The 14,775-nt window shown below is 47.2% G+C and overlaps 1 protein-coding gene across 3 annotated transcripts in view; it reads left to right on the top strand.

Moving 5' to 3' along the window:
- The window catches only part of LOC147611044 (uncharacterized), a 68,800-nt gene that overhangs the window by 36,133 nt on the left and 17,892 nt on the right, over positions 1-14,775 (top strand). The window lies entirely within an intron of this gene.

Genomic DNA, 14,775 nt, shown 5'->3' with positions numbered 1-14,775 from the left:
GAGCTAATTTTCAGCCTGGTATGCAAGGCAACATGTATGGTGGTATGCAGCCCGGAATGCAAGGGAATATGTATGGGGGCATGTAGTCCGGAATGCAAGGAAACATGTATGGGGCCATGCAGCTCGGTATGCATAGTGGTATGTTTGGAAACATGGGAGGATCAGCAGGATTGCATGGTATGCCAGGTGTGGGAACTGGCAATGTTGACCCTACTATGGGCATGAATGCAGGGGGTAGCAATCTTGTGAGGCCACTTCCTTATGATAATCTAACGCCTATGGGTAAGGCGAAGGATTATAAGGAAGGGGGAGCTGCGGTGAAATTTGACACATTCAATGGGGCCAAAGACAGGCTCAAGGCTTTTATCTTTTTACAGCAGTTTGATGCTGCTTTTTCTGGTGGAAATTACACGGAATCCTCGAAAGTGAGAAAAGCTGCGACTTTTCTCAAGGGCAATGCATTGCAGTGCTGGTCGACTCTTCTTTTGCAGGGAATAGCACCATCTACTTGGGTACAGTTTAAACAGGTGTTCTCTTCCGTGTGGCTCACATCTACATTCAAGGTGGATGTAATGACAGCATGGCACAAGTTGGATGCATCGAAATGTGAGAATCTAGAGGATTACAACAAGAAGTTTTGGGAAGCTTTACTCCCAGTTACTTCTTATCATGCAGTGCCACTGTCAGAACAAGTTGAGAAGTAATGTTGTGGGTTGTCCAAGGAAGTGTGTGACTATTGCATTAAGACTCGAGTAACAAATATGTCGCAGATGATAGAGAATGTCATGACGGCAAATGCGTTACTCACTAGGGTTTCAACTGGATTTAAGGGCAGCAAAAGCACTGGCAAGAAAACCGAGAAGTCAAGACATGCATCGCGTGATACAACAGTGCAGTGCCTGCAGAGAAGCGACATAAGATGTTACCAATGCCTAAGAACTTGTGAGGAGAAGCAGGCTTTGTTGGATGGCAAGAAATGCTTTTTCTGTATCGAAGAGGGACATATATCTTTCAATTGTCCCAAGCGTAAGTCCAACAAGGACTCTGACACTAAAGGGGAGCCCAAGTCTAAGAAAGCAGAGCCTTCTACAGGGCTAGTTCTTGATCTTGTTGGGTAACAGCCAGGTGGTGAGGAGACCGAGTTGTGTAGGGCATGGGGCAAAGTTAGAGATCGGAATGCTTTGATTTTCTTTGACACAGGTGCTAGAGTCAACTTTATCATACTAGATTTGGCTGGCAGATTGGGGATCCGTGCTACAGAGGAGATGGGGCCTTTGTATGAGGTCAATATGGCTTGTCCTGGGTACGCAGAACCCGTTACCCCTATTATTGGAAATCTGAGGTATCAGATCCACCAATTGTTGTAACCTTTTTGGTCTCATAGGTCATTTTGGCCTTTTGAAGACGTTAATATATCATTTCATTTCATCCCCATTAGCCTAGGACATGCAACTCAGCTCAACATCTACATCCACGTGCTTGACCATTAAGGTCTCCTCTGTCTCGGCCTCGTGCACACATGCTTGTGTATGGATGCGAGAGGGGCAGAGCTACTTGTGGCAAGTAACTAGGGGTTGGAGAGTAAGGTTCTTCGCAAGGACAACAACTGTGGAATCAACCCCAACTTCAACAAATCATGTATGCAAAGTGTTTTAATTACATGAATGTCATTAGATGCCCATGAAGCTTGTATCTTGAAGAATCCTTGGTATTACAATCATAATACAAGGGGGGTCAACCCTTTCCGGCCCTATGGCTGTGTCATTTAAATTTCAGCATTGCTATCTTGTTTGGTTTTGTACCATTTCATCTTGTTGAATAATATCGTGGCAAGATTGTGCTCAACCCTTTTTGGGGCAGGCAATTTCAACTGCCAATGTCACCAAAGCACTAATGAAGCTGCATAATGGTAGAGCCAAGGACCACAAGGACATCTACACGGAGCGCTGTGCGCATAAATCCACCACCTTGGCCCCCATCCTTGTGCAGCTCTTCAATAGAGCTTTGAGTGAAGGCTTTCCCCCCTCATGGACCACAAACACTTTTGTCCCTATCCATAAGGCAAATGTGTAAGAAAAGCTAAAACAACTAAACAACTAACTGAAACTGAAACAACAACTATGAGGAAAAGTAAGGTACTAGGAGCTCCTAATGGATAACATCTAGGAAGGAAAACTCCAGCAATAAAGGTAAGCATCATATACATCACTATCCAAAGATGTCTCTCATCGGTCGATGGCGGATATCCTCAATGTCCTCCATGGTGAGTACTCTGACTGGACGTCTCCCATGCCGTGCTAGTATGGTCCTGATCCTCTTTTGTAGTCTCCGTCGGTGTCGAGATGGGCCTCTCATCTTGGGGCACCTGGACCGCCCCAGCTCTATAGCCCGATCAATCAGTGTACCTCTGGTGCGGCTATACTCTAGGGCTAGCTGCAATGCCTGCTGGCGTGACTGCTCAATCTCTGGTCGAAAGAAGTCTATAATCTACCTCTGTAGGTGTCTCTCCCTCTCTGATCCCCTCCCTCTCAAGAGACCCTCTCTATGTCTACGTAGCTCCAGCAAGTATAATCCGAGACATCTCTGATCCTGGTATCTCATGACTCTGGAAAGTGGTCCGAAACCCTCTCTGAACAGGCAGTGAAAACGGCCTCGTATCTCATAATATACTGGACAGTGACATATGTAATGTAACTCTGTCTCTGGCTCCATCTGGCACAACTGACAAATCTTGGCCTCAGTTGGTACTCCTCTGAATTTGCCAATCTCAATCTCTAGTTGGTGTGAGGATGTGCGCATCTGACCAATAGCACACCGTACCCCATGAGAAAGATGAGTATCCATGTAGCTGGGTCTAATCACAAACCCATCCTCCGTGAGCTGGAGAAGATGATCTCTATAGAAAGCCATCTTCGTACCAAGCTCGTGTGTCGGCTGTATCCATGTCCTCCTAGTGTCCAGCTGAGTCAAGTCTGGTAATCTCTGCCCGTGTGAGAGAGAGGGAGGGTGCATCCAGGGAGTACTGAAATGGAGGTAGCCTGTCCATACTAAAGCCATGCAGTTGGAACCAAGGTGTCATCTGTGCATACCAACATGATCCGTCTCCCTGTGATGCCAACTGTCATGAAGACTCCAGGGCTAAGCGAGCATATCTGTCTCTAGGGAGAGCCCAAGTGCTATGTATAAAGGAGACTGATCGAGTGAGTGCCTCTACTACCAATGGGGGGGCAGCCATCTCTGCACGGATAATATCATGTGGTATGGAGGCCTTGGCCCTAATCATTCGGGAAATCATAGAAACCAAGGGCCTCTCCATACATCTCCATCCATCAGTGCTACTTGGTTGTGGTGATACATTGAGGGTCCCCATAGCTCCACTCCATACAGCATGGCTGAAGTGACCAAAGTGTCAAAGAGCCAGAGCTTTGTTCAAGGTTCCTGAAATTGAACCTGCGAACACATCCTCTCTCGTCTCCCCAATGCTGCATAAGCTCTGGTCAATCTGGTCTCCATTGCTCTCCTCAAGGAAAATAGTGGGCCACTAAAAACCACACCAAGGTAAGTATATGCATCTGTATACTCCACTGTCTCCTGACCATATGTAAAGGTGGGTGCTGACTTCCTAGCCCACTGTGCTGTGCTGTGGTGTTAAACACCATCACCTTGGTTTTACCAAGGTTAACAGACAATCCACTGCCCTATGCAAACGTGTGCAATGCATCCAAATGGCGCTGCATCCCCTCTGGAGAATCTGAGATCAACACAATATCATCAGCATACAATAACAGCGGAATCCATGTCCCTGCTAGCTGTGCTCCTCTGTCACCCTCCCGCTCTACATAGTCCGAAACCTCATCCACATACATCCCAAATAAGGTGGGAGAAAGGGAGCAGCCCTGTTTCACCCCAATAGTGGAGTGAACCATCTCAGATATACCCTGAGTAGTACGTACCTGCCCCACAACTGTCCTATATAAAGCCATGATTCCCCAAATCAGCTCTGTGGGCACTCCCATCTCCTGTAGTCTGCGCATCAGTTTGGCTCTCGGTATTGTGTCAAAAGCTTTTCGGGAATCCACAAAGCAACAATAAATCCTCTTGCCATATGATCTGCCCTCCTCAATAATAGCTCTGAGTGTCAAGATATGGTCAAGAGTGGAGAAACCTCTCCTGAACCTTGCCTGCCCTGATGCACGTATGCCCTCTCTCACTGCCCATCTATTCAACTCCTGCTCAAGAATAGATGCATATAATCTAGCCAATGTGTGACCAATCATGATGGTACGATAATTCCTAGGAACCATGGGATCCCATGACTTGAAGATAGGCACAATCGTGGACATATTCCAAGTCTCAGGAAAACCCTCACACATGGCTCGGTTAAACATCATAGCAATAAGCTCTGCAAGCATATCTCTGGCATGAATAAAGTGCTCTGCTACCAAACCATCATGATCATATGCTCTCCGAGTCCTCATCCTGTCAGTAGCTTCCTTACCATCTCAACAGTAAAGAAAGCACATGTCTCTAGGCATGGCTCCGATGGGTCTGGCAGGGGTGGCTGTCTTGGTGCTGTGTACAGGGATGCTGCATACTCACCCTAAATCTCTGTGGAGGTAATGGCTAGTGATGGTGAATGCTCATGGAATAGTCTCCATGCCTCGCCTGAGTCCTAACTCATAAATAACTTATACAAATCCCTCTCTAACTGAGCAAGATAAGCCCTCTTCTTCTGTCGCACTAGGCGCCGGAAGGTAATCCGTGAGTGGTAACACCCATGAGCACCTCTCTCTGTAATCCGATCCTCATCTCTCTGCACTCCTCATCATACCAGCTGTTCTGGGGCATGTTTCCAGATCGTCTCCATGTAGGCTGACTATGGGGATATGCCTCTGATGCTGCAGCATGAAGCGTCTCTATCAATATCTGAGTGAGCTCATCTAATGGCCGTCCCGGCTCCTCAGCACATAAGTGTCTGTATATCTCATCCGTGTACACGGTGTCAGTCTCCCTCGTAAAGGTATAACGAGTGTGTGTGGAGACCTGTCCCAATGGAGCTGTGCTGAACTGAAATGTGAGAGTGAAGGACAAGATAGCATGATCCACTGCTACTCCAACCGGCCTAGTGCCTACCATAAAATCCTGAAAAGAGGGAATGAGACTGGGCTGAGCCATAACATAGTCCACTGTACTAGCACCATGCCGATGTGGAAAGCTAGTGAAACCGCTTGCCGTCAGGAATCTCTGTAGGCCATTCAGGATGGCCAATCCATGTGCAGTCCCCATGTCTATCAAATACCGCCCATACACAGTATGTTCCTCATCCTGTGAGAGTCTAGATAGGCCCATATCCCTAACATCAAGCTCCCTCAACATCTCCTCTGAGGTATCATAAAATACTGTCTGGCTATGGGCGGTCTTGGCATTGAAGTCCCCTAGGAGAATGATGTCACCATCCCTGGAGAACTCCCAAATGTCATCATCCAAAATAGAAAAGGGAGACTGCCCGCTAGGTGATGCATACACTGATGTACTAGGAGCAAAATAGCATATAGCAATGTAGAGATATCTCCCGGTCTCTGCCCTCAGTCTAACCCACATGTACCTAGCCTGCTCATCTCTGCGGACTATATGTATCAGTGGCTGCTGCTCCTCTCTAAACAATATTGCCACTCCTCCTGAGCCCCGTCCTCTATGCTCTGAACGAGTCTCCTGTCTACAAGCTGTCTCCCATCGGTATCCACTAACATGTGGCATGGACTGTCCAAGAGCTTGATGCGTCTTAGAGTAGAAGATGATGTCCCTCCCAGTGAAACTATCCTCAAAAGCCCCTACATCAAGCAGTAGAGATCCATTACAATTCCAAGTAGCAACTTTGAGTGTAGTCCCATAGGTCTCGCGTCGTCATGAAGAGCGCCTCTCCATAATCACCACTCTACCATCTCTATAGAAGGCCACTTTCCCTTTCTCTCGGGCTGCCCTTATCTCGGGCATAACTTCTTTCATGTGGGCAAGCTGCGAGAGTGTGAGGTCATCTCCAAGAAATATTCCCGTCTTCTTGAGTGTAGGACGTCTCTTCAAGAAGTCCTTCTTCGCTTTCATGGAGGGGAAACGAATGATAAGTGCTCTCTCCTTAGAAGATTCGCCACTACCTTCTCTCTTCTTTCCCACTCTCCATGCCTTTGTGTGTGTGGCTTCAATGCCCATCATAGAGAAGAGCTCCTTGGTTTCCCCTTCCGCATCATCATGGTCTTTTAGACCAGACACTCGTACATGTAAGGCCCGGGTCTTCCTCCTTTGCTCCTCTTCAAGGGTCATGTTGATGATGGTGGGAGTGGGGATGGGTGGCGATTCTTTACCTTTCCCTTTCTTGGTGACCTCGATCCATTTCTCCGCCTTGTCCATCTTCTTTTGTGTCTCTGTGATCACCTCCATCCATGAAGATGTCTTCTCTTTATGTTGCTCTTCCTCCTCTCGAATGATCCTCATTTGTTCCTTGATGGTATTGAGAGAGAGAGAGAGAGAGAGAGAGAGAGAGAGAGAGAGAGAGAGAGAAATGAAATGATATATTAACGTCTCTAAGAGGCCATAGTGGCCCATGAGACCAAAACTGAGAGTACGTCTGAAGTTGGTGTCTCATCAAAGAGAACAACTAAATGAGACTAAAAAGTACAATAAACTGATTGTCCTACAGTTAGAAGAACAGAACTGTAAGACTCCGAGATGATACTGAGTAGAAAATACTGGAAAATACTGAAAAATGTATATCAGGTAGATCCATGTATGCTGAACTGTTGAAGTGTTGCCCTCTCCTTAGATCAAGTATCTCCGCCATGGGGCTGTCTAGAATGGAGAGGTCGTAGAAGCGAGGTAGGCGCCTTCGATGTTGAGCAATAATGGCTCTGATCTGGCGACGGTGAGGATGCCGTGGTCGGGATCCTGGTGGGCGTGGCCGACGAGCACGACATAAGATAACTGCTCTATCAGTGGTGACTCCCTGGGAGCGTGGTCGGTGCCCTGATGGCCCAATGGAGGAGGTATCAGGAGGTGTGTGGGCTGGGTTGCTGGTGCTGGTGCCGAAGAAATCTATAAGGGTCCTCTGTCTAGGTACATCATGGCTCGGCCTCCTGTCTGCCAAGAGGGTCTCTCTGTGTCTCCTAAGCTCAAGCAGAAACAATCCCAGGCATCTCTGATCCTCAAACTCCATAACCCTGCGTAACGGCCCAAAACCCTCTCGGAAGAGGCAGTGATATCTCCCTCGGATCTCATAATAGACTGTACATCGGCAAATGTAGTGTTCCTCTGTCTCTTCCTCCTGGTAGCATAGCTGACAAATGCGGTCATCCACGATTTGATGCACATATCGCCCTATCTCAATCCGCAGCTGGTGTGATGAGGTCCGGATCTATCCAATGGCACAACGTATCCCATGTGATAGGTGTACATCCATGTACGCCGGGCGGGTGATAAAATCATCCGGTGAGAGGTATAAAATGACTCTTGTAATGAGCCATTTTCGTGCCCAAGGGCTCAAGGGGGCTAGTCCATGTCCTCTCTGTGTCCACTCTGATGATATCCATCGTGATCACGCGCCGGTTTTGCTCGGAGCGGGTGAGATCCAAAAATGGACAATCCAAACTGTACTGAAAGGGTGGTAGTGCCTCTATCGGCAAACCATGTAGGTCAAACCATGATCTCATCTAAGCGTACCAACAATGAGTATCTCCATCCTCTGCCAATTGTATGGATGAGGTCAATGCCAAACGGGAGTACCTCTACTGAGGGAGCTCCCATAGCCGCTGTAAAAAGGTAACTGCTTGGAATAGGGCCTCGGTTACTACTGGAGGGGAACCCAGCTCAGCCCGAACAATCTCATGTGGTACTGATGATTTGCTCTGAATCATGTGGGCAATCATCATAATCAGTGGTCTCTCCATTTGCCTCCATCCCTCATTTGTCCCTCTCTGAGATCTGTGATGTATACTGGCCCCCCAAATTGGAGCTCCGTACAGGAGGGTCGGTGTGACAAGCGTATCAAAGAGCCACAATTTGGTGCGTGGCTCCTGAAACTGTATGTGTGCACACTGCCTCTCAAGTGCCCCCAAGGCTACATGCCCTCGAGCTAATCTAGTTGCTGCTGCCTCTTTCAGGGAGAAACGCGGTCCTGTGAAAGTAACTCCCAAGTAGACATATGACCTCTGACGTACTCTACCGGCTCCCCTCGGAAAGTGAACTAAGGCTCTGATCTCGTCACCCATGCCTGTGTGGTGTTAAACACCATAACCTTGGTTTTCCCAAGGTTCACTGTCAGATCTCTATCCGCACAGAAAGCCTGTAATGCATCCAGGTGTCTCTGTAGTCCCTCTGGAGAGTCCGAGACTAGAACAATATCATCAGCATATAACAAGATGGGTATCAACACCCCTGCCAGGCATGCCCCTGGGCCTCCCAATCTATCTACATAATCAGAGACTGCATCAATGTACAATCCAAAGAGGGTGGGCGATAGCGGGCATCCCTGCTTCACCCCTATCGTGCTGGTCACCCTATCAGATAGTCCGCCTGGAGCTCGGACTCTACCTGTCACAGACTCATACAAAGCATATATCCCCCACTGCATATCCTCAGGTACCTCAATGTCATGCAATCTGTGCATAAGCCTGGCACGTGGTACGGTATCGAAGGCTTTGCAGAAGTCCACAGAGCAGCAGTATATCCTTCTCTTCTATGCCCTGCCCTCTTCAATAAGTGCCCGAAGTGTCAGTATGTAATCCAATTTAGTAAATCCTTTCCTGAAGCCAGCCTGTCCATGTGCTCGATGACCATGCCTCTCTGCCCATCGGCTCAGCTTCGACTCCAATATAGAGCCATATAATTTGGCCAAGTAATGACCAATCATGATCGTCCTGTAGTTGCCTGGTACCATGGGGTCCCCACTCTTAAAGAGTGGTACAATGATATGCTCTGTCGAGCTTGTCGAGAAACCCTCACAAATGGCACGATTAAACACATGTACGATGAGCGGAGCCAAAGTGTCTCGTGCATATGAGAAGTGCTCTCCAACTAGCCCATCATGATCCTGTGCCTTTCCATTCTGTAACCTGTCTATCGCATCTAGCACCATCCGCATAGTAAGAAAGGTGTTGCTAGCCGGTCTAGCTCCCAGTGGAGGGGGGGTGGGGGGCTGTCCTGGTGCATCATATAGCTCTCTAGCATAAGTATGCCATGGCTCAGGTGCAGTAATCGGAGTACCAGGCTGTCTCTCCTGAAACATCTTCTATGCCCTCTTGATGTCCTTCCCCAGGAAGAGTTGGTAGATCTCCTCCTCTAGCTTAGCCAGATAGGCTCGTTTCTTCCTCCGCACAAGGCGACGAAAGATCATCCTGGCATGTCTATGCGTGTGAGACCCAATGCCAATCTCACGATGTAGCTATGCTCGTGTCTCATGACACTCATCATCATACCAACTGTTCTGTGGGGCAGTGCTGCGGGGTGGGTGGAAGGGATCATAGTGCAGCGAAACGCATATGAGGCGGATGCATGTAGAACACCTACCAATCCTCTCGTGATCTCGTCCATAGGGCTATGCGGGTCTAAAGCGAACAAGCCATCAGATACTACATCCCGATAAACCCCAACTGTCTCACGTGTAAATTGATATCTCGGGTACCTAGGTAGATGAGTGGCTGGCCCATCTCTCGGGGATCTACCTACTAGTGTGAAACTCAGGTATGCATGATCGGCTACTATGCCAATGGGCCTATTGGAAATCGTGAAACCCCGCACATCAGGTATCAATGAAGGAGATCCCATCAAGTAGTCCACTGTGCTCGCTCCCCCTTTAGAGTTCCAGTGTGTGAGCATCTGATCCTTGCCATCTCGATAAGCCATTGTATATGACCAACCCATGTGCACTCCCGAGAGAGAGAGAGAGAGAGATTAAGCGTCTACTAAAGACCCAATGGGCCTATGAGACCAAAGTTATACAATAATGTCCATGGCATATCTCATCATGGAATGAAAAATAAAACAGAAAGAAAACATAAAAATAGCTATCTCACTTAGGTGATACAAAACTGTCCATGGAAACTCATCATGGAAATACTAAGAACATAGAAACATGAGAGCAGCATCAACTTCGAGTAGATGGTATACCACTCTCCAAAATATCAAGCATGGGGCTAATGAGTATGGCCGAGAGGTCTCCCTCAGCTATGTCACGTGGAAAGGTAGCTCGATGGCAGTGGAGCATGCCCTGGATCTAGAGCTGATGAGGTGATCGTGGTCCACGGGGGAAGGCCGGGGGCGTCGGGCATGCTGGAGTGCGGAGGCTCGGTCCGAGGTAACTCCTCTCGGGCGAGGTAGGTCCGGAGCAGGTCGTGGAGGGTCTACAAGATCCACTATATCATTGTCCTCCACCTCCTGGGTCCGGAAGAAGCTAGTGATGGTTGGCTGGCAAGGGAGGGGGCGGGGTGGCTGGGGCCAAAGCTCTCTCAAGAAGGTGTCCTTGTATCTACGGAGCTCAAGCAGGAAGAGGCCTAGGCAACGCTGGTCCTGGAAGTCAATGATCGTGGAGAGTGGACCAAATCCCTCACGAAATAGACAGTGAAACCTCCCGCGGATCTCATAGTATACTGGGCAGCGGCATATGTAATGCTCCTCCGTCTCAACCTCTGTGTGGCATAATCGGCAGATCCTCTTCTCTCTGGGTCTCCGTATGAGCTTCCCGGCTCTGAAGATGCGCTCAGCTCTACCTGTCTCCACTCTGAGGCGATGGGATGAAATCCGTATCTGGCCAATCGCAATCCGCATGGCATGGGACATGTGAACACTCAAGTAGCCCAGCTGCTAGATGAATCCATCCTCAGTGAGTGTGAGGAAGTGATCTCTGTAGAAGTGCATCTTCATGGGGAGCTCCGAAGGTGTGATCCATGTGCAATGGGTGTAGAGGCTGAGAAGATCTAACGGGATAACCTGGTTGGTATCCTCGTGAGAGAGCCGGAGAAAAGGGAAGTCCAAACTTCTGGAGGTGTGATCCATGTGCAATGGGTGTAGAGGCTGAGAAGATCTAACCGGATAACACGGTTGGTATCCTTGTGAGAGAGTCGGAGAAAAGGGGAGTCCAAACTATACTTAAGGGGTGGTAGGCGGTGCATGCGGAGCCCATATACTGAGAACCAAGTGGAAACTAATGCATACCATACTCCAGAGTGGCCCTCAAGTGCTAGCTGTCTCGAGGACTCTCAAGGCAAGCCTTGGGTACTTGTGGGGATCTATGTGACTAATGCGATGGAGGTAGGTGATTGTTTGGAAGAGTGCATCTACTACCATCAGGGCTGTAGCAAACTTTGCCTGAATAATCTGGTGTGGGACTGATGGTTGGTTGCGGATCATATAGGAGAATATCATGACTCGGGGCCTCTCAACTCACTGCCAATCCTCATCGGATAAATCTGGCCCCTAGAAGGCTGCTCCATACATCAAGGATGGTGTGATGAGGGTGTCAAAAAGCCAACCCTTCGTCTTGGGCTCCTGGAAACGTGCCTGGAAGCACTGCCGCTCAAGTAAGCTCAAGGCTGCATATCCCCATGTCACTCTGGCATGTGTTGCGGGAAGCATGGTGAAGTGTGGGCCACTGAAAGTGACACCAAGGTAGACATAGGATGAGACAATCTCCAGAGGATCCCCTCTATATGCGAAGCTCAATCTGGATGTGAAGGGGCGAGAAGTATTGAAGACCATTACCTTGGTTTTACCAAGGTTTACAGGGAGGTCCTGCTGAGTGCAGAAGTCTTGTAAGGCATCCAACTCTCTCTAAAGCCCCCTTGCTAAATTTGAGAGGAGGACGATGTCATGTGCATAACTCAATGATTATTTGATTGATTGATGGGATTTAAAACCTTCACCAAGTACAATGCTTTTATAGGCTTAGAGCCTTATGACTCAAACACACACACTGAAGCAATGACACATGGCTTATGTGCTGACATCATTGCTTACTACATACACACACATAATATCTAGCCTTTAGAAGTTGTTCACAAACACAGGCACTTATACATACTAAGGGATGGTTCACACACATAAAACTCCGAATCCCAACAAACCCCCCTTCAGAGTGAAGGTGGAGATGCTTGAGAAGACCTTTAATAGCCATGGTGATTTGGGCTCTAAAGTGCAACGCGTGATATGAAAGATCACTTTGTACCAACACAAAAACTCTCATGTCGAGCCTGATATTAGAGCTTGACCACATGACTGTGCCATCTACCCAAATAAACCCCATGGCTCTAAGCAGGGTATGACATGGAAACAAGGCCTTTTATAATATTAAGGCATTATAAAGCGGATAAGAGCACACATAGAGATTATTTAAATTCAGTTTTTGGGGGACTTCCCAAGCAAAGAACCTATGACTCACACACACAGAACAGCTCAGAAGGCCCAATCATAATCTTCCTCATTGAGAGAGAGATTATCCATTGCTGTGAAAGCTTTGTCTTCTTTTGCTGCGGGGGGCTTTTGCTACGTCTTCATCTTCTTCTTCCTGGACAAGGTTGGCATGTGTCTTGACTCTTTTCTTGTTCTTTGGCCATTCTTTTGAAGCACCGGTCCTCCATATGTCCGAGCTTCTTACAGAAGTTGCACCTGGTTGTTTTCCCTTTGCCTTTCCCCTTTGTGAATGCAGCTTTTTCTTGTTCTGTGAGGCGGTGGTCTTCATCTATAAGGACGGCTATATAACATTTGAGTTGCCACCCTCAGCACAAAGAGGGTTTCGGAGTACTTTGACATCCCTTCTATGCTGGATAAAAGCATTGCTTTCATATGATCTTTATCAACGTTTGCCTTTAGATTGGCAAGTCGTTGAAGGACTGAGCCTACATTTCTCAAGTGTTCTCCTAGGGTAGTGCTTTCATTCATTTTCAAATTGAAAAAAATTTGCTTGAGAAACATCTTAGAGTTATTAATTTTGTTACCAAATAGATTATCCCATACCTCCTTGGCTGATTTGACAATATTGTTCTTTATTACTATTTTGTACCCAGGATGATGTACCTCATGGATATGATGTAACCTTTTGGTCTCATAGGTCATTTTGGCCTTTTGAAGACATTAATACAACTTTCTTTCTTTCTTTCTTTCTCTCTCTAGCTCCACCATGGTCTCCAACATGGTATCAGAGCATTGATCCATGGACGCCTAAGGCGCATAGTTTTTAGATGATTTTGATATGTGAGTTTTATTTTAATTTATTACAGCATTTGCTGTATTTGATTTCCTAATTAAACTTTAATTTTTCTATTGCCCATCTCTTTCAATTTACTGGTGCATTGGAGCTGCAGAAGGCACCACAATCTACATAAATTGAGCATTGAGAGGGTTGCTACGGTGCAAGTCAAGAATGCACATCTGCAGCAGTCCAGAAGGTCATTGCGCAAAGAAGCAAGGCTTGGGGGCAGAAAATCGGTAAGCTGCAAACCATTGATTTTAAGCCTTAAATATTACTAGTTACATCAACAGCCACACAGTACAGTAAAGAAGTCAATTGGTGAGATAAGAACAAGGATTATCACAGACTCAATAGCCTCTCTGATGGTCCTCACCACCATCTACATGCAGCCTTGAGATTGGGCACTGAAGCTTCTCATAAAGTTTTGCTGCTAGAAAGCAAAGAGCACCAAAAGCAACAAATTCTGAGCAGCTGCACCACCATAGAGAGCAGCTGCAAGGAGGAGGAAGCAAGGTGGCGGATTGCAAAGCTCTCAGAAAGCAACGAGCAGCAGAGGAAAGAACGTGAATTGAAGGAGGGTAGCAAGTAGAGAAGCGCAGGGAAGGACACAAGCAGTAGAGAGAAGACCCGCCATAACTCGCGAGCTCGCACAGAAGAACACGACATTCAGTAGACCTGCAGATTCGCGTGCATGCACAGACAGTTGCGCATGTGTGTGACGAAGAAACAGCCCACATCAATTTAGAGATAAGGTTACTTTAAAAACATTACACCTTCTTTGTGCCTTCTTCACACTTCCCCAGGCACTTTTTAAAAAAAATTGAGGTTTTTTAACCTTCGATTTTTGGGGCCTTTCACATCTGTCTTGGCCATTAAATTTTTTTCAAAACCTTGAAAATTTTAAGCTCCTGTTCACACCGAGCTCTTAAACTAGCAGCTGGTTTTATTTTCGGGCAAACATTTATGGGTTATTGGCCTTCACGCGGTCACATTTTTTTCAAGAACCGATGATGTGCAAAACTATCAGCTTCCCGGCAATTGTCCACCATATGCAAAGACTTCTTTCCATGCAGAAGACAACGCTTCACCGCCTTGCAAGTTTCAGGGCATTTTGGAGTTCTCCATTGATCCCCATGGAATCGGACAACATCGATGCTACTTTAGTCCAAGTTTACTTGGATTGCATCTGCGACATGTGGGTGCCACTTGGGCATTTCCCAGGATGCCTATCTATCCTTTTGGCTCGTGAAAAACCCTAAAAATGTTTATCATCTTTTTATGTGTGTTTGTAATAATGGGTTTGTAATAATGTGTGTTTGTAATAATGGGTTCCCTGTCCGGAGTAGTACTCCGAAAATTGACTATGTATGTTTTCCTATGTGTTTTTATCCCCGTATTCCGTATGTGCGTTCACCTAAATAACCAAAGCTTTGTAATTTTCCTCAGGTCCCATGTTAGGAGCTAGAGGGGTTGTGAAAACTGCTAAGGGTATGCTCCTATGAATCAGGCCTAGAAAGGTTCTAGGATGTGGGTACTTTGGTCAC

Source organism: Cibotium barometz, chromosome 48, assembly GCF_041138505.1.
Source record: "Cibotium barometz isolate CiBa-2024 chromosome 48, ASM4113850v1, whole genome shotgun sequence".
Lineage (NCBI taxonomy): Eukaryota > Viridiplantae > Streptophyta > Polypodiopsida > Cyatheales > Cibotiaceae > Cibotium > Cibotium barometz.
The sequence above is the reverse complement of the archived record's forward strand: the minus strand, read 5'-3'. Positions and strand labels throughout refer to the sequence as shown.